Source organism: Salvelinus fontinalis, chromosome 9 (assembly GCF_029448725.1).
Source record: "Salvelinus fontinalis isolate EN_2023a chromosome 9, ASM2944872v1, whole genome shotgun sequence".
In the NCBI taxonomy this organism is placed as follows: Eukaryota; Metazoa; Chordata; class Actinopteri; order Salmoniformes; family Salmonidae; genus Salvelinus; species Salvelinus fontinalis.
In genome coordinates this window covers 24924313-24946021 of record NC_074673.1, presented here as the reverse complement: position 1 = coordinate 24946021, position 21709 = coordinate 24924313, and the positions used below count along the sequence as shown (strand labels likewise).

Sequence of the window (21709 nt, the reverse complement as noted above, 5' to 3'; positions counted from 1 at the left end):
TTTTTCACTAACCTTCTCAGAATTGTTCAGATGACAGTCCTATAACATCATATTACACAATGCATATAGAGTTTGTTCAAAATGTGCATATTTAGCGGCACAAATCGTGCTTAGTGTCCAAAACCTCAAGCAATCTGTCCGGCGCCATCTTGGAAAGGCACCTATTCTTATCGAAAACTATTCATAAACTTGACTAAAAAATACAGGTTGGACAGCAATTGAAAGACAAATTAGTTCTTAATGCAATCGCTGGGTTACATTTTTAAAATTAACGTTACTGCGCAATACAGCGTGCGATAAAGCAAGGCTACACTGCAAGTAATGGCGTCTTATGCATTTGACTTTTTTCAACAGAACAATGAATTATCAGCATAAATAGTTCTTACTTTTTGATGACCTCTCATCAGAATCTTTGGATAGGTGTCCTTTGTCCAAAAGAATCGTTGCTGGGTTGGAGAAAGTCGTCTTCCACGTTGCAATTAGCAGTAAACAATAGCATGCGAGAGAGAGATACCCAACTTCCTACAACGCCAGAAAATGAAATACCCGAAAATCGCAATATACTGACATAAACTGATATAACTCGGTTTAAAATAACAAGATCATGATGTCTTTAAAGCCTATATCGAATAAAAACAGAGCCGGATATATCTAGGAGCTAAAACAGGAGCTTCTAAAACGACATGCCAAGATCCTCCCTGCGTCAGAGCGAAGAGTCAAAAGAGGGGACACCTCGATTCCAATCAATTTATAGACTTTCAGATCTGCCTAGAGACTCCATTTCAAGACCCTCTATTCGCTGACACCCAGGGGAAGGCGTATGCAGTGCATCTCAACCAATAGAAGACAGGCAGATTTATACACAGGTCTGAGAGCGGGTTGGAAAATTCTGCATTCTCACATACACATAGGGAAATTGCTCTAAGTCCAGTTCTGTTTCACTCACAGACATAATTAAAACGGTTTTAGAAACTAGAGAGTGTTTTCTATCCAATAGTAATAATAATATGCATATTGTACGAGCAAGAATTGAGTACGAGGCAGTTTAATTTGGGCACTATTTTTTCCAATGGTGAAACAGCGCTCCCATATTTACAAGAAGTTTCAACAATTACATGAAGTTGATGGAAATAGTCGATATTTGCAGTGTTGACACTTCTTTTTCATGACCTCTGCAATCCGCCCTGGCATGCTGTCAATTAACCTTTGGGCCACATCCTGACTGATGGCAGCCCATTCTTGCATAATAAATGCTTGGAGTTTGTCAGAATTTGTGGGGTTTTGTTTGTCCACCCGCCTCTTGAGGATTGACCACAAGTTCTCAATGGGATTAAGGTCTGGGGAGTTTCCTGGCCATGGACCCAAAATATCAATGTTTTGTTCCTCGAGCCACTTAGTTATCACTTTTGCCTTATGGCAAGGTGCTCCATCATGCTGGAAAGGCATTGTTTGTCACCAAACTGTTCCTGGATGGTGGGAGAAGTTGCTCTCGGAGGATGTGTTGGTACCATTCTTTATTCATGTCTGTGTTCTTAGAAAAAATTGTGAGCAAGCCCACACAAGCAACCCCACACATGAATGGTCTCAGAATGCTTTACTGTTGGCATGACCCAGGACTGATGGTAGCGCTCACCTTGTCTTCTCCGGACAAGTTTTTTTCCGGATGCCCCAAACAATCATAAAGGGGATTCATCAGAGAAAATGACTTTACCCCAGTCCTCAACAGTCCAATCCCTGTACCTTTTGCAGAATATCAGTCTGTCCCTGATGTTTTTCCTGGAGAGAGGGGGTTTCTTTGCTGCCCTTCTTGACACCAGGCAATCCTCCAAAAGTCTTCGCCTCACTGTGCATGCAGATGCACTCACACCTGCCTGCTGCCATTCCTGAGCAAGCTCTGTACTGGTGGTGTCCCGATCCCGCAGCTGAATCAACTTTAGGAGACGGTCCTGGCGCTTGCTGGACTTTCTTGGGCGCCCTGAAGCCTTCTTCACAACAATTGAACTGCTCTCCTTGAAGTTCTTGATGATCCGATAAATGGTTGATTTAAATCAATATCCTTGCCTGTGAAGCCCTTTTTGTGCCAAGCAATGATGACGGCATGTGTTTCCTTGCAGGTAACCATGGTTGACCGAGGAAGAACAATGATTCCAAGCGCCACCCTCCTTTTGAATCTTACATTCTGTTATTTGAACTCAATCAGCATGACAGAGTGATCTCCAGACTTGTCCTCGTCAACACTCACACCTGTGTTAACGAGAGAATCACTGACATGATGTCAGCTGGTCATTTTGTGGCAGGGCTGAAATGCAGTGGAAATGTTTTTTAGGGATTCAGTTCATTTGCATGGCAAAGAGGGACTTTGAAATTAATTGCAATTCATCTGATCACTCTTCATAACATTCTGGAGTATATGCAAATTGCCATCATACAAACTGAGGCTGCAGACTTTGTGAAAATTAATATTTGTGTCATTCTCAAAACTGTACACAACACAAGTGCAATACATCAAATCACAGGGCCATTACAGTATCAAATATCAGTATGAAATATCAAATAGTATCAACATAGCATCAAATAGTATGAAATATCAAATACTTCAACATGCTTTCTTACATAATGCAACGCCGAATAGTGACAGATTGAAAACTAGAAACAACTACATGCATCAACAACCTGTTCATCTATTTGTCCTTGGATCTCCTCCAGGGACACCAGGTCCTGGAGTTGTAGGTCGGCTTGGAGGGAATTCCAACAGCAGGGAGCTGAGTGATGACAATACTTTTTTACCATGCTCTGTTCTAATGTTCAGGAATGTTAAATGTGTTTCTGGTCACCAATGATCCAATATTTCAGGGGTTCCTAGACCCTATAATTTTACATATTTGAGGCAATCATTACAGAAATTACTTGAGTAGATGCTAAGATGCATTCTTTTCTTCAGAAAATGCCATTGGGGCTGCTGTAAGGTTAAGGTCACAGGGATTGAATATAATTCAGTAGGTTCCACATACCCCTCGACTTTTTACACATTTTGTTACGTTACAGCCTTATTCTAAAATGTATGACATTTTTTTTACAAATCAATCTACACACAACACCCCATAATGACAAAGCTAAAACTGTTTTTTAGATTCTTTAGCAAATGTATAAAATAAAAAAAACTGAAATATCACATCTACATAAGTATTAAGACCCTTTATCTAGTACTTTGTTGAAGCACTTTTGGCTATGTTTACAGCCTTGAATCTTCTTGGGTATGAAAACAAGCTTGGTACACCTGTATTTGGGGAATTTCTCCCATTTTTCTCTGTAAATCCTCTCAAGCTCTGTCAGGTTGGATGGGGAGGGTCGCTGCACAGCTATTTTTTATGTGAAGTGGAACTATCTGGGAGCAACAATGGATCAGCCGAGAAGTGGTAGGCCACAATGCTCACAGAACGGGAGTTCTGAAGCATGTGGTGGGTAAAAATCTTCTGTCATCGGTTGCAACACTCACTAACAAGTTACAAACTTCCTCTGGAAGTAACGTCAGACTAAGAACTGTTCGTCGGGAGCTTCATTAAATGGTTTTCCATGGCCGAGCAGCCGCACATAAGCATAAGATCACCATGTGCAATGCCAAGAATCGGCTGGAGTGGTGTAAAGCTCACCGCCATATTGGACTCTGGAGCAGTGGAAACGCGTTCACTGGAGTGTGGACGAATCTGGGTTTGGCAGATGCCAGGAGAACGCTACCTGCTCGAATGCATAGTGCTACAGCATACAATTGCATTCTTGATGATTCTGTGCTTCCAACTTTGTGGCAACATTTTGGGGGAAGGCCCTTTCCTGTCCTGTTTCAGCATAAGAATGCCCCTGCACAGAAATGGTCTGTCAAAATCAGTGTAGAAGAACTTGACTGGCCTGCACAGAGCCCTGACCTAAACCCCATCGAACGCCTTTGGGATGAATTGGAACGCAGACTGCGAGCCAGGCCTAATCGCCCAACATCAGTGCCCGCTCTTGTGGCTGAGTGGAAGCAAGTCCCCGCAGCAATGTTCCAATATCTAGTGGAAAGCCTTCCCAGAAGAACGGAGGCTGTTATACAGTAGCAGCAAATGGGGGACCAACACCATATTAATGGCGATGATTTTTCAACAAGCATGTAGTCTATTTGTGTAGATGCTGAAATATTCAGCATTTTATATCTTATAACAATAAGCATTTGTGCTAATTTTGATTGAAATTGGTTCAGTGGGTACCGAGGGAACATAGGGCTGAGGGAACATAGGGCTGAGGGAACATAGGGCTGAGGGAACATAGGGCTGAGGGAACATAGGGTGCACCCCACCTGACTCTGTCTGCCTGGTGGCTGACCTGCCTACCTATGCCTGGCTGTGCCCCTCCCTTCTCTCTCCGTCGCTAGTTCGCTATTTCATTGCTGTGAAAGAGTTTGTGTTCTCAGAAGTAGCCTACGGCAACTAGCCTACTCAGTTTCCTCCGCTGCAAAAATACTGCATCTTAGGATTTGAGAGGTCGATTCATCTACCCAGAAATGGGAGTCAACGGGCAAGAAATCTATTATGTTGGAGTCGATTCACCACCACTATAGCTAGCTAGCCAGTTAGCCCTATTGACTATGGGGTTGCGATCTACGCTCTCTACAGTAGGTATTGTAGGCAGGTAAACCTGTCAGAATTAACACAGAATTAATGTATTAACGTATCAAGATAAGGCAACATATGAGATGTAAATGGGAAATATTTCATTCTGTAGTCAGAGTTTATTTTCTCTCGCTTCAGCCCAAATGATGTCCACCATTGATTTCAATACATTTTGCATAGTTTTTTACGTGGTTGCGTTATATTTCTGTGCATACTTTCCATTGAAGCTTGCATTGATGCATGCTTCGAAATGTGTACAAGCGAAGTACGCTTCCAAAAAGTGCTCTCCATCCTCCATTTCACATACTTTGATTTGGACTCATTTTCCGACTGATGCGTGCGCCAATTTGCGTGCTTGGAGCATGGTAGTATGCTGAGAAACCCCCTGTATGTCTGCTGATGTGTGTGTGTAGTACAGTAACAGGCCTGCCAGCATTATACCATCCCTCTACAGCAGAACCAGTAGCAGCACAGCAGTCTGTCTGGAGGTTCCAGGAAAACATACATACAGCAGGCCTTAATGGCCCCATGGTGATACCACGGGCTGGGGGTTGACAGGGCTCTGGGGGGCCTCTACACACACACATACACACCCACAGTCTGCCGAGCCTGACGCTAGCCGCCCACCGCTCTGCTCATAAAATACCCAAATCCTCTTGGAACTGGTCGTCCAATCAGTAGATGAGTAAGGAGAGAGCAGGACCAATTAGCTGTACCGATAAAGGGAGGTGGTTTTGGAGGGTGATGCAGAGCTAGGACCAAGTCCAGCAGAGGGCCTGTAATCTGGATCAAAGCGGAATGAGGCTCATTAGTACTCAGCCATCGGTCCACACACGCATGCATATGTACACACACACACACACACACACACACACACACACACACACACACACACACACACACACACTAGAACTAATTGAGTGGGGCTCTAAAAGCAGATGACTGGCTGCTCACTTATCGCCTGCGTGCCGGCCAGCGCAATAAAAGTCAAACAGGCTGCCACCAGGCCCTGCAGGGGGAGAAACTGGTGGCACGACTTGCAGAGAGGAGCGCTCTCATGTGAAATTAAAACAGAGGGAGAGGGAGAGCGAGAGAGACCCCCAAATCAAAATCACAATGTCAGAATCCACATTGACATGCCATGAAGATGGGCAATGGGAGGTAGGGGACATATGGGGGTGTAAAGAGAGGGTATGTGGGTGTATAACCGTAACCAGACTGTGTGTGTGTACGTGAGCTTGTGTAGTACGTCTGTGTTTTCTTACTTGTGTGATCAACTAACTGATTGTAATCAACCAGTTAGTCATACAGTATAGTCGCATCACATCACTACAGTACTGATTAACTTCCAAAAGACATTAAGAAGAATCAAGATCAGAACAGCTGTAGTGGACGGTCTGCACTGTTTCCCAATGATTCATGATAGGAGAAAATGTCTTTGAACCACACCAATGTAACAGATCAGCTAGGACACTTTTCTCTCGTGCATTTGTGAATTGACAGCCAGGCAACTGTAACATACCAACAAGACCTGAACCAAAACCTATTAGCCATTGAGAAGTTCTCCAAACCTGTACTTCCCCAATGTATTCATTTGAAAGAGAAGTGTCCATACCTGTGTGATGTTCTCGTGGTCTCTGACGGGACAGATCAGCTGGGACTGTAAGAGACAAACACACAATAGTTTAGTGATGATGATGATGATGGGTTCATGGGAAAAAAACATTCATTTTTGCCCCACCTTTATTTAACCAGGTAGGCCAGTTGAGAACAAGTTCTCATTTACAACTGCGACCTGGCCAAGATGAAGCAAAGCAGTGCGACACAAACAACAACACAGAGTTACACATGAGATAAACAAACGTACAGTCAATAATAGAGTAGAAAGAAAGAAAAAAAGTCTATATACAGTGTGTGTAAATGGCATGATGAGGCAAGGCAATAAATAGGCCATAGTAGCGAAGTTATCACAATTTAGCAAATTAAAACAATCATTCTTATTGACAAAGTTCATATAGAAATGGTAGTTGTCAGACACAGATCACATAACATTTGATCTGTGAGTGAATATACAGTGCATTCAGAACGTATTCAGACACTTTGACTTTTTCCATATTTGTTATTTTACAGCCTTATTCTAAAATGGATTAAATCGTTTTTTCCCCTCATTTCCCCTCATTTCTCCTCGTTTTTCCCCCCCTCACAATACCCCATAATGACAAAGCAAAAACAGTTTTTTAGAACTTTTTCCTAGTTTAAGAAAATTATGAAACGGAAATATGACATTTACACAAGTATTCATACCTTTTACTCAGTACTTTGTTGAAGCACCTTTGGCAGTGAATATATCCTCAAGTCTTTTTGGGTATGACACTACAAGCTTGGCCCACCTGTATTTGAGGAATTTCTCCTATTCTTCTCTGCAGATCCTCTCAAGCTCTGTCAGGTTGGATGGGGAGCGTTGCTGCACAGCTATTTTCAGGTCTCTCCAGCGATGTTCAATCGGGTTCAAGTCCGGGCTCTGGCTGGGCCACTCAAGGACATTCAGAGACTTGTCCCAAAGTCACTCCTGCATTGTCTTGGCTGTGTGCTTCAGGTCGTTGTCCTTTTGGAAGGTGAACCTTCTCCCCAGTCTGAGGTCCTGAGCGCTCTGGAGCATGTTTTCATCAAGGATCTCTTTGTACTTTGCTCCGTTCATCTTTCCCTCGATCATGACTAGTCTCCCAGTCCCTGTTGCTGAAAAACATCCCCAGAGCATGATGCTGCCACCACCATGCTTCACCGTAGGGATGGTGCCAGGTTTCCTCTAGACGTGATGCTTGGCATTCAGGCCAAAGAGTTCAATCTTGGTAATATAAGACCAGAGAACCTTGTTTCTCATGGACTGAGAGTCCTTAAGGTGCTTTTCAGCAAACTCCAAGCGGGCTGTCATGTGCCTTTTACTGAGGAGTGGCTTCCTTCTGGCCACTCTACCATAAAGGCTTGATTGGTGGAATGCTGCAATGATGGTTGTCGTTCTGGAAGGTTCTCCCATCTCCACAGAGGAACTCTAGAGCTCTGTCAGAGTGACCATCGGGTTCTTGGTCACCTCCATAACCAAGGCCCTTTCCCCCGATTGCTCAATTTGGCCGGGCAGCCAGCTCTAGGAAGAGTCTTGGTGGTTCCAAACTTCTTCCTTTTAAGAATGATGGAGGCCACTATGTTCTTGGGGACTTGCGGACCAATGCTGCAAACATTATTTGTAATTTCTGTCTCGGAGCTCTATGGACAATTCCTTCGACCTCAAGGCTTGGTTTTTGCTCTGAAATGCACTGTCAACTGTGGGACCTTATATAGACAGGGGTGTGTCTTTATAAATCATGTCCAATGGACACCAATGGACTCCAATGAAGTTGTAGAAACATCTTAAGGATGATCAATGGAAACAGGGTGCACCTGAGCTCAATTTCGAGTCTGAAATAGGTTCTGAATACTGAATAGTTTTTTATTTTTAAGAAATTTGCTAGCAAGCAAGCAAGAGACGCGTTGTCTTTTTGTTCTGTATCTATGCACGTGACCCAGTCGTTCGTTCAAAATGTTACATTGCCATACTGGCTGGCAACGTTATTATCCTTTGCTTGCTAGCTAGCCAACTACGGCTAACTTACAGTCAAGTCAAACAGTGCACCCAGAATAACTGCAAAGTAGCTACATTTGTGTTTGTTGCTGTTTTCTAGTGACATTTATTTGGATACATCCATAACAATGAGTTAATGATGCACAATTTCGCCTGGCATAGAAAATGTGCTCTCTCGTCAGGACACTGTTGTTCAGAGGAGCTAGCCAACAACACAGCTAACACAATCACTTCAAACTGAAGCGGGAAAGACTGCAAACTAGCTGCACATAGATTAGTTTTACTTGTTTTCTATTGATATTTCTAGTTTATATCCATAAAAATGATGCCAGCTGATTCAAGATTTTGACTGCCTTTCTGTCTCGTCACGACTTGTTCATTACTATGGGACAGCTAGAGATCGAATTTCAATATTGAAATAATGTTGCATATGTTGAATAGACAGACAACAAGGTTATTACAAATCTCTCCTGTTGAAAACTAAATGCTAGTCTAAAACAAATGGGGGATAATTTCTTCATGCTTTTTATAGTGGAGATCAAATTTATACATTTCCTGGCTGGGCTGATGAGACAGTGGATTGTGCAGTGAGATGGAACAGAGTAAATAGGCATTTCAACATCATAGCTTTAGCCGGTGGTAACTTGTGGAATAGATACTGTCTGGAATGCGGTTTTAACCAATCAACATCCAAGATTAGACCCACCCGTTGTATAAACACACACACACACACACACACACACACACACACACACACACACACACACGTGTGCTGTCTTGTTTAAATAGGCAGCAAGTTCAGCGTTAAAGTAGTGTGTGTGTGTGTGTGTGTGTGAGATTGTGTCTGTGTGTGTGTGTTTTTGTGTGTACCTACACGTCTGTGTAAATGCGTTTTCGTGCATGTGTTCGTATGCGCATGTGCACGCATGTGTGTGCGTGTGCACGCATGTGTGTGCGTGTGCACGCATGTGTGTGCGTGTGCACGCATGTGTGTGCGTGTGCACGCATGTGTGTGCGTGTGCAAGGGCGAGATCAGAGCTGCTCAGAAGCCCCTCTGCCTGAAGCCTTATTGGAACGCACACATGGAACATGTAATTGAATGAGGAACGGTCTCTCGCTGGATCGAGACACTTTTCTGGCACGGCAACCAAAGCATGAGGTCGGTGTGGACTTTAGCGCTTCGCTGCTTTCATTCGGCTTTTTACACTTTTATTTGGTTCGCCCCCTCTCAGTGTGTTCGCTCTAAATCATCCCGGGGCCAAGGCATGCGTAATGTAATGAACTTGTGTTGTTCAATACTTTTAGAAAACATTATATGAAATCAGATATAATAAAGAATGGAAAAGATTGCATGTCCAAGTCACAGAGGCTGGCTGGGCTGCTGCTGCTGGAGAGCATTATTCCTGCACTGTGTCTGCTGCCAAGATGGTGGAGTGTGTGTTGGGCTCCTGGTCTGCACTGCTTTGCCACACACACACACACACACAAGGGTGCATGGTCACACACACACACACATAGGGTCGTATGCATGCATGCACGCACGCACGCACGCATACACACACACACACACACACAAACACACACGGTTGCATGGACACACACACAGAGGCACGTACACACAAGGGCACGAGCACATGCACACACACACAGGCAGGGTCGTATGCACGCACACACACACACACACACACACACACACACACACACACACCATCACACAAACACCATCACATACACACACCAGAGCCTGTATCATCCACCCCTGGCTTCACACTCTCACACACTTTACACAGATTGGACACTGATGCCAGCCCAAGGTGTATTTGCATAGCCAGGTAAGAGGTAGTCATTAGGAAGATGCACTCAAACAAACACACACACAAACAAACACACACAGTTACAGACACACACAAACAAACGGATGCGAGTGGTAATGTGTGCGGCAGGCCAGAGGCAGCTCGGGTTGACACTGCTTACCGTGATTTACAATCCACAGCCACAGAGAAATAAACCATGTGTGTTAACAAGCTCTTAGTTTTATTAGCGTTTTACAGGCCGACAATCAACACAAGCAACAGCACATTTTTCTCATCCCATTAACTCCCTGTGAGACGGTGGAATCAACATCAAGACGAGCCCAAAATGCAGCTGTTGTCAGCTTGAGAGTGATCTCAGTCAAAGCTCCAATTCATGTCCATGATCTGAAATTATTCCATATGAAAACCAAAGGAGGGAGTAAGATTTAACTTAATCTCTTTGAATAAGAGATAAATGTGTCAACAGCAGAAGTCCATCTCCAGTTCTGTTATAGTTAATATACTGTGGCTCTATTTGAAAACTGTAGGGGAGAATAAGATTGAAACTCTTTGGAATCTTTTTGAATAATAAGAGACACGTGTGTCAATAGCAGAAGGCCATTCCCCGTTCTGTGTTAAGATTCATAGACATCTGTGTGAATCTATCTAACTGTTTCCATTTTGACAGGAGGTGGTGCTCCTATCAGGTTAAATAATGGCCAGGATCCATACACGCAAACATTAAGAGTCGTGCCCTGGTTGATGCTGAATTCTGTTTACGAGAGTTTGGCGTTTTCCCTGTTCTCCCCTTTGCTCAGTTCTCACACACAGTCTTACACAGTCACATACACGGTGCCTTGACTCACAGAAGTGTGTATTACATAAAATATTGCACACATGCACACACACACACGCACACCTGCTGCCACCTCTCTCAGTCCCCGGGGAGTCCAGTAAAGGACAGGCCAGAGCACCGCCTTGACACGGCAATGGCCAGGCCTGGGAACCAACGGTTACGGCCGTAACAAAAGTCTGAGGCTTGCTGAGGGGTGGCGTCTACACAACTATGAGTACAGCCTTTTATATGCACGGATTAAGTTGTGTGTACATGACCCCAAATGTTCCCTTTCCCCGTTCCTCTGAAGCTCTACAGCTACACACACGCTTGGGTTTCAGTCCTGTCGCTTATAAATCACTGTCACATGTTCCAACGATGAGTAGTGCTGAAAATCTGGTTTAAACACTAAATTTAAACCTCCTCCAGATGTAACTCAACAATCTTCCAGTCACCTGTGTGTGTGTGTGTGTGTGTGTGTGTGTGTGTGTGTGTGTGTGTGTGTGTGTGTGTGTGTGTGTGTGTGTGTGTGTGTGTGTGTGTGTGTGTGTGTGTGTGTGTGTGTGTGTGTGTGTGTGTGTGTGTGTGTGTGTGTGTGTGTGTGTGTGTGTGTGTGTGTGTGTGTGTGTGTGTTTACTGAAGGCAGGCAGAGCCCACCCTGCAGCGGGGACACATGCTCTCAGACCTACGTACTGACCCACAAGTCTTTAGCACTGCCTCAACGCCGAGACGATATGCAACCATTTCCCCCCTCAGAATACCACTTTAATTGTAAGCACATTGTAAGCACATTTCAAAATGCAGGTCTATTGGAATATAATTGTAGTATATGCAAGAGCACAGTGGGATATGCCAATCAATAACAGAGAATGAGGGAAACAAAGCTATTATGAGCAGTAGAACAATGGCTAGAGGTTGTATTCTGATGACTGGAACGCAGTGTTTAAAAGGCGAGTGCCAAGAAGGTTAATCTGGTTAGCTAAACACGGTTAATATATGGCCCAAGTTCACAAAGGCTTCCACGAGAGTTGCTCAACCTACGGCTTTTCCTGTCACCGTGGAAGTTTACTTGGATACGTCTCTCCCCAAGCCTTAACATACATACGTATCAGTCAAAAGTTTGGACACATCTACTCATTCAAGGGTTTTTCTTGATTTGTACTATTTTCTATATTGTAGAATAATTGTGAAGACATAATAACTATGAAATAATACATATGGAATAATGTAGTAACCATAAAAAGTGTTAAACAAATCTAAATATATTTTTTATTTGAGATTCTTTAAAGTTGCCACCCTTTGCCTTGATGATAGCTTTGCACACTCTTGGCATTCTCTCAACCAGCTTCATGAGGTAGTCACATGGAATGCATTTCAATTAACAGGTGTGCCTTGTTAAAAGTTAATTTGTGGAGCCAATCAGTTGTGTTGTGACAGGGTAGGGGTGGTATACAGAAGATAGCCCTATTTGGTAAAAGACCAAGTCCATATTATGGCAAGAACAGCTCAAATAAGCAAAGAGAAACGACAGTCCATCATTACTCTATGACATGAAGGTCAGTCAATACGGAACATTTCAAGAACTTTGAAAGAGCTCAGAGGAGACTGCGTGAATCAGGCCTTCATGGTCTAATTGCTGCAAAGAAACCACTACTAAAGGACACCAATAATATGAAGAGACTTGCTTGGGTCAAGAAACACGAGCAATGAACATTAGACCGGTGGAAAACTGTGCTTTGGTCTGATGAGTCAAAATTTGGGATTTTTGGTTCCAACCGCCATGTGAGAGGCAGAGTAGGTGAACAGATGATCGCCGCATGTGTGGTTCCCATCGTGAAGCATGGAGGAGGAGGTGTGATGTGTGGGGTAATTTGCTGGTGACACTATCTGTGATTTATTTCGAATTCAAGGCACACTTAACCAGCATGGCTACCACAGCATTCTGCAGCGATACGCCATCCCATCTGGTTTGCACTTAGTGGGACTATCATTTGTTTTCAACAGGATAATGACCCAACACACCTCCAGCCTGTGTAAGGGATATTTAACCCAGAAGGAGAGTGATGGAGTGCTGGATCAGATGACCTGGCCTCCACAATCACCCAAACCTCAACCCAATTGAAATGGTTTGGGATGAGTTAGACCCCAAATGCAGCCAACAAGAAAAAAAAGGTGCTCAGCATATGTGGGAAAAGCATTCCAGGTGAAGCTGGTTGAGAGAATTCCAAGAGCGTGCAAAGCTGTCATCAAGGAAAAGGGTTGCAACTTTGAAGAATCTCAAATATAAAATATATTTTGATTTGTTTAAAACTTTTTTGGTTACTACATGATTCCATGTGTTATTTCATAGTGTTGATGTCTTCACTTTTATTCTACAATGTAGAAAATAGTAAAAATAAAGAAAAACCCTTGAATGAGTCATCCTTCTCTTACAGTATACACTATTATATCCATAGGTACCCAAGATTTGGTTTCGACATTCTTGGCAATAGGTGGATACCAAGCTACCGCATCTGCTTGTACATGACATCAGAGCTACATGGATCTGAAAATACACATTTCCAGTGAGTCACCGAGTGAAAAATCAGTTCAGACGAGTACACAAATACAACATGAATGGGTGAACTGTTGTTGTAAGTGGCAATTTTTTTCTACTCGCAGAGCCAATATGGGCCTTTGTTCCTCGTTTTGAATGCTTGCTAATGAAACGAGAACACATATCCTCTGGCGACTTGGTTATCGTGTTTGATCAGAGCATGATATTGGCAAGGTGTCCCAAGTCAAAACAAGTTAGAAAAATGTTAATCCTCTGTTGATGTACGGTATATAACGCTTTCAATCAAAGTAAATCACAGGACTCTTAGTTTCCCCCCTTGGAATACGTTCCCTTGGATGCTTTGTTGTGTTCTCTTATGTGCTGTTTGTGTCATCGTCCCCTATAGACTCTCCTCCAACCGCATCCTGGATGAAGACCCCACTCCGATCCAAACCAACTTCTCACACGGCGCCAAGAGCCAGATCACACTTTCACATAAACAAGAAACATGGCTGTAGTCAGCATGGGAACAACACCAACAACAGCCACACCAGAGCTCCGACTGAGCTTATCACATACCCCTTCACCAGCAGAACTAGAGCCGGGCCAGGAGAGCTGAGGTAGTTGTTGTAGTCTAAACACTACACCACATCTCCCAGAGGATCTGTGATGGAGAGTTTAAAATGAACTCAAATCCAGATCCACCTATGACACCACTGTTTCCCCACCTGAGATGGGAGTATAAACATATGTAGAATTAATCATAAATAATCATAATAACTGTACTGGGACAATAAAACGCTCTGTGTTACTGTCAAAACCTTTGTAAATGAAGAAAAATGTGGGCCAGAGCAGCCGAGTTGCTACCTACAGACAAAAGATTAGCCCGCAGACTCACACACTCACACTCCATATCTAACCAGTCCCGTGCGAGTGCGGCCAACCCCCTCTCTCAACATCCCCCTGCCCCATCTCAACCCCACCTTTCCTGGCCAACGGACACAGTGCCTCACCTACGCCAGCCCCAGCGCCATCTGCAATGCTCCCAAATAAATAACTCAAGGAGAAAGTCACAGAGGTGCCCCTGACTTTTCCCTTTGTCTTTTTTGGTTACAACTCAGTATGCCAAAGAAAGAAAGTGAGATTCATGGGCGAGCTCATCTACAATAACACATAAAAGCTGCTGCTGTGTATGTGGAGCGGTAATGCCTTTTGTGTGCTGATTCTAGTCCGAATCCCATGAGGGGTGTGTGGTGGAAATTTGGAGGGAAGTGAACAGTGAAGAAGGGAGAGTAAGGAGTGTATATGGGCTCCGATCAAGGCCCACTCACTCAGACAGGACCTGCATGGACGCCTGCAGAGCAGTAGGAACTACAGTACAAACCTTCTCACACTATTGTGCTGACCCGAACTGTATTGGCTCCATTATTTTCTTATCACATATCCCTTTCCAGCAACTATAGTGAATTTGTAACCAAGCCTGCACAGTACAGCTTGGCTCGGCTAAGTATGAAAATGGTCTAGGACTAGTGTTGCAAAAAGTCTGAAATTTTCCATGGGAAGTTAAGCCCGGGAATTTGGGGAATTTTGCTTAAATTCATCAAAAAAGTTAGCCAGTGAACCTTTTTTTGTGGGACACACATAAGGCAATTCTAGGTCTTGTGGTATATTTTGGTTAAACTATCCCCAATTCAATGGAATTGCAACACTGCATGCACAGTGCATTTTTCCATCACATGTACAGCTGATTCTCAAGAGCTTGCACACTAATGAGATGCTATTGAGCCCACACTACTACACTGTCTGAGACAAGGACTACATGCTTTCTGGTAAGTTTTGATTACAATACTGCGTGGGGTGAATATATTTTATATGACATACATGATTTTTTGTTACCTAGTAAATAGTAGCCTACAGCATACAGCAAAGTGTGTTTAAATTTTTTCTAACTTGTTAACAATTTCTGCTAGGTAGTTTTTGCTACCATGTGGGTTTTAGCTTGCTTGAGCCTGCTAATTGAGGAGTGTTAAATCACCTGTTTCCATATATGTTTCATTTTAAAACATGTATCTTACGAAAGGGGTTGTTTAATCTAACTGCTTAACTATTTATCTGTACATGGAATTGTATTTTTTTTTTTTTTTTACAGGAAAATGCCACGGGCACTGTCTAATGTGTGGAGACATTTCACTGCAACTAATGTAGAAGGAAAAGCTGTGTAAATACTGTGCAAATACTGTGCCAAATCATATGTGAAGAATGCAACAAAGATACAGAATCATCTGGCCAAGTGCATAAAGTTCCCTCAGCGCTCACAACAAGCAACCTCTGACAAAAGTCCCTCTACTTCTATTCAAGGTGAAAATGATGACCCAGACACCTTATCAATAGCAACAGCTCATGGTCCTCCTGGAATCAGATGTTTTTTTGACTCAATGGAGGAACGTAGTCAGAGAAATGGTGATGAATGTCTTGCTCAAGCTGTGTATGCAACATGTTCACCTCTGATGCTCACAGGCAATGTGTATTGGAAGAGATTTCTGAATGTTCTTCGCCCAGCATACACCCCTCCAACCAGACATGCTTTATTTACTCATTTGCTGGATGCAGAGTTCAACAGAGTTCAATTGAAGGTCAAGCAAGTCATAGAGATAGCAGACTGTATTGCAATCATCTCTCTACATTGTAGATGAGCTGAAAGCAGTCATCAATCTCCTTGGACCACAGAAGGTATTTGCACTGGTGACAGACACTGCTGCGAACATGAAGGCTGCTTGATCTAAAGTGGAGGAGTCCTACCCTCACATCACACCCATTGGCTGTGCTGCTCATACATTGAATCTGCTCCTCAAGGGCATCATGGCACTGAAAACAATGGATACACTCTACAAGAGAGCCAAGGAAATGGTTAGCTATGTGAAGGGTCATCAAGTTATAGCAGCAAACTATCTCACCAAGCAAAGTGAGAAGAATAAGAGCACCACATTGAAGCTGCCCAGCAACACCCGTTGGGGTGGTGATGTCATCATGTTTGACATTCTCCTGGAGGGGAAGGAGTCTCTGAAAAAACTGGCCATGTCACAGTCTGCCAATATGGACAGCCCAATCAAGAGGATCCTCCTGGATTATGTATTTTGGAAGAGAGTGGTAAGCAGCCTGAAACCTATAGCAGTAGCCATTGCACAGATTGAGGGAGACAATGTCATCCTATCGGATGCTTGCAGACGTAAGAGAAGAAATCCGTACTGCCCTGCTCACTTCACTGTTGCTCCAAGCAGAGGAGACTGCAGTTCTGAAATACATCAAAAAGCATGAAGACTTCTGCCTGAAGCCCATACACGCTGTAGCGTACATGCTGGACCCCAAGTATACTGGCAAGAGCATCCTGTCTGGTGCAGAGATCAACAAGGCCTATGGTGTCATCACTACCCTATCTCGCCACCTTGGCCTGGATGAGGGCAAGGTACTTGGTAGTCTGGTGAAGTACACTTCCAAGCAAGTGCTTTGGGATGGAGAAGCAATATGGCAGTCGTGCCAACATATCTCATCAGCCACCTGGTGGAAGGGACTTTGTGGATCTTTCCCCTGTTTCCTCCACCATCCTCCAAATCCCACTAACATCAGCCGCCTCAGAGCGCAACTGGTCCTTATTTGGGAACAAACACACCAAAGCACGCAGGCTGACCAATACAAGGGTTAAAAAATTGGTGGCCATCCAGGAAAATTTGAGGCTTTTTGAGCCTGACAACGAGCCATCCTCAACAAGGTTGGAAAGTGACAGTGAAGATGAGGCCTCAGAGTCTGATGTTCAAGAGGTGGACATTGAGGAGGTCCAGGGAGAAGACATGGAAACCTGAGGCAGACAACCAAAGCTATAGTTTCTAGACTATAATTTTACAGATGTATGTTGAAAACGTTTTTCGGAGATGCGGTGGATCATTGGGGATCATTCAATATTCCCTTTTTGTTGTTCAGTGAAATCATCCCATGTGAAGTGTCAACTCATTTAATTATAGTTCAATTCTTAACTAAATTGTTTTTTTATTTCTATTGGAAGGATTTCATCATTTGCAATTATGTCTACTTATGATAAGGTAAAAGGTTTCTGTTTCTGTCTCCATATTATATGGTAAATATATCCAATGCAAAAAACATTTACATTTAAATGTAATTAATATTAATTTGCATATATTTCCGTTAATTCCCATGGAAAGTTTCCACCTCTGAATATTCGACAAAATGTGCAACCCTATCTAGGACAACATGTAAGTCTATTTGATATGGTATTTGATATGGTGAACAGGCTTTGGTAGACCAGGCTACCTCAAGTCTAAGATGATAGTAGTGAGTAGGAGAAAGACAGTGTCAGGGTGTGTGTTAGGTAGGCGTGGCTGAGGGATGCCTTGGGTGCTCTAGTCCAGTGACTCTAAGCATATTGGAGGATATGTTTCTCACTATGAGGCTCTACATTTACCAAAACAAGACTGTGTCAGAATGACAAAGTGAAAGAGATGAGACAATCCGCTGCATTAACCCACCGAGATCTCTTTTAAGCTTTTCACACTCCTCAGCCAACAGAGCCAAGCCAAGCTGAGTTGTACTGGTCTGGCCTGGTTAGTTGCTAGAAAGGAAAATAAATGATCTGAGCCATACCCAGTACGGTTCAGGTCAGCCATTTGTCTCCTAGTCCACGCTGTGCTGGTCTGTCTAGGACAGGGCTCTCCAACCCTGTTCATAAAGAGCTACCATCCTGTAGGTTTTCACTCCAACCCTAATCTAGCGCACCTGATTCTAATAATTAGCTGGTTAATAAACTGAACTGGGTTTGGGGCTTGGGGCAAAAACCTACTGGAGGGTAGCTCTCCAGGAACAAGGTGGAAGACTCCTGGTCTAGGATTTTGCTCTACTTTCTGTTAACTCTTTCTACAGAGGAAAGACTGGGGAAACAGGTTGGAGTTCATATTGATGAGGGAGAGTAGGAAAGAGTGTAGGAGTTAAGTAAGCTATGCACACACATCATATTACACACACATGGACATGAGCACACACGGAGCAGGCAAGGCTCCAATCCTACAGCTATTACAGAGAAAAGCATTACACCTTCTGACTAATGCTAACAATACATTCCCTGTATTGTTAGCATTAGTCATTCCAAACCAGGGAAAAGCACGCAGTAAAACTGAACGGAACTGAAGACATGATTACAGGGCAATAGAAAATACTGGAACTATTGTTATTATGCCAAGCAACAGCTTCATTCATTTCACCATGCTTTATTTGACGTGTGTGTGTGTCAGGGTTTCCGTTAGCCGGTAATAGTCAGCTTTTGGCAGATGTTGTTGTTGGGAAAAGCGGATAAATAAAATTGGCTATGGCTATGGTCAATTGTCCGGGAGAAGAAGAAAAAATGCCATTGCCAAATAATGCTTTTTAGCCTATTCATTGATGGAAATATTGTACATTTGACTGGTTGTGCTTATTGGTCTATAGGTTCATTTGCATAATGTAGTGAAATTAAATTGGCTCGTATATTCCTTATGTATCTTATTTATCACATGTACAGCATACAGATACAGAGCCTTCGAGCAGAAAGTCTGTCAGCCTGCGCGAGAGCTGCTACAGCATCTCAAACAGCAAATGCCTGGGCAACGGAAAGAAGGCTTCCTCAGCGCGTCACACACCACTCTGCAATGAGCTGGAGGCAGTAAGCAGTTTGAAAACATTTACTTCATTGTTTGGAACCTGAATGTTTTACATATTATGAGGCATGTCTTACCTTGCTTCAAAGTAGCCTTGCCAAAATCAGAACATATCCGGAGGCAAGTATTTTATGTCAACGTTATTTTATTATCCAGCAGGCAAAGGCACAATCCTAGTCATATTAGCAACCCATACTAGTTGTTGCTTATTACATTTAGAAATTTAGAATGGATATTTTAATCTATCACATGATATCCATCCCATCAAAACGCTTGTGTCTTCCTGCTAATTGCATTATGGAACAAACATTTACGTGTAGCCTACTGCTTTGTGCGCATTGCTGCGCTTATAATGCGAAGAAATACATTTCTCACATGTTCAGTAAATTAAAATGCTGCAGGTCAAATATCCAGACACATTTTCCTAACTCGTTTTGGATGAAGGAAGGTTTGAGTGGGGGATTAGGGTTTGGCTACAGTGTAGTTTAGGGGGGGGGGGGGGTTAGGGGGTTGTATTTGGATGGATGTAGGGTAGGTCTCAGTAATCTGGTATTTTGATACATTAGGGGTGGTTCCTCCGTTTAAGGTGGAGGGCTGTGATTTGGATAGAGTGGGTGGGAGTGGAGCTTTCACTAAGGTGTATGGGAGAGGGGGTTCCGGTGGTAGCATTTTGATTTGGTAGGGGATAGCTGTCACTCCCTATTGTAGGGGATAGCTGTCACTCCCTATTGTAGGGGATAGCTGTCACTCCCTATTGTAGGGGATAGCTGTCACTCCCTATTGTAGGGGATAGCTGTCACTCCCTATTGTAGGGGATAGCTGTCACTCCCTATTGTAGGGGATAGCTGTCACTCCCTATTGTAGGGGATAGCTGTCACTCCCTATTGTAGGGGATAGCTGTCACTCCCTATTGTAGGGGATAGCTGTCACTCCCTATTGTAGGGGATAGCTGTCACTCCCTAGTGTAGGGGATAGCTGTCACTCCCTAGTGTAGGGGATAGATGTCACTCCCTATTGTAGGGGATAAATGTCACTCCCCATACATGGCTTGAGGTTGTGGTGCTGGTTGGCTACGGGATGGGCAGATCAATGGACAAAGTAGAGCCCTGTCTCTGGGGAGGATGTGAGACGTGGTGTCGGTAGTGGGATTGATGGTAGTGGGATTGATGGTAGTGGGATTGATGGGGTGGCGATGAGAGACAGATATGTCGACAGGAACAGACACTCATTCAGACTGATGACCAGTGGGAGAGGCTTACTGGAGAGTCTCTGGGGCCCATCATCACCTAGATCTCTCTGGGGGGGGGGGGGGGGGGGGGGCAAATCAGCCCACTGTGGGTTAATTATTATTGAGCTGTGACGGTTTCACCACAGAAACTGTTTGTCCACAGGACCAAGATGCAGCTACCCTGCGTAACTGCATGGCTTGAGAATCAAACCAAAAAGCCTGGTTGGTTCCCAGTTTGAAGGACATGGGTTTCTAGGGCATAGTACCATAGCATGGGGACTCCCAGATAACCTGGATGCCGTGATGCATGAGACTGATAGGAATCAGTCAGCTACGGTCACAGTTATTCAGAGGGTAGAAACTAGCTGAAGATCCATGTATGGTGGTAGAAATAGGTTAGGAATTGGACCCTTTGTCACATCCTGATCTGTTTCACCTGTCTTTGTGACTGTCTCCACCCCCCTCCAGGTGTCGCCCATTATCCCCTGTGTATTTATACCTGTGTTCTGTTTGTCTGTTGCCAGTTCGTCTTGTTTGTCAAGTCAACCAGCATTTTTGTTCTCAGCTCCTGCTTTTCCCAGTCTCTCTTTTCTCACCCTCCTGGTTTTGACCCTTGCCTGTCCTGACCAGCCTGCCTGCCTGACCACTCTGTCTGCCCCTGATCCTGCCTGCCGACCTGTACCGTTGCCCCACCTCTGGTTTACTGACCCCTGCCTGCCTTGACCTGTCTATTTCCTGCCCCTGTTGGAATTATTAAGCCATTGTTAATTCGACTGATACCCTTGGTATCTAAACAGTTACTCTCACAGAACTCTACCTGTACAATATAGGCAAATATTATCCTTTCACAGTACAGAATGGATATACCAAGTTCATGCTGTAAGATTCCAATGCTCCAAATTCATAACATTTATCTTAAAACAAGTGAGAACTGACAATATGTTGATTTATAATGGTGACATGGCATACAGTAAGTTGCTGCTGGGAGTCAATTACAGGTCTTTGCTGGGCTCGACTGGCCAAAACTGCTATCGTGTGTGTGTGTGTGTGTGTGTTCTCACATGCCTATGTGTCTCTCCTTCCCATGGTGCTCCCTCTCTCAGCTTCCAGTGGATGGGGTGGCGAAATGTTTTTCATTCCTCTCCCTGCCTCCTCCCCAGGCTTCTGGCTCAGACAGACGGATGTATCGGCCATTGTTTGGGGTGCGTGTGGCGAATACTTCAGGGACAAGGTAACCAGAGACATATCCTATCTATCTCACCAGGGAGTTGGGGCCTGAGGAAACCCTAGTCACGTTCAAATAAATGATTTCCTGTCCAAATTGACACCCTTCCGTTGCCATGGAGTGGGCTGGGTGTA

At 43.9% G+C, this 21709-nt stretch overlaps 1 protein-coding gene across 1 annotated transcript in view; it reads right to left on the bottom strand.

Moving 5' to 3' along the window:
• Positions 1-21709, bottom strand: part of LOC129862325 (uncharacterized) — a 577333-nt gene that overhangs the window by 414413 nt on the left and 141211 nt on the right. The window contains exon 3 of the mRNA XM_055933839.1: positions 6259-6303. The gene's annotated coding sequence lies outside the window, so the exon portion shown is untranslated. The remainder of the gene's footprint in view (positions 1-6258; positions 6304-21709) is intronic.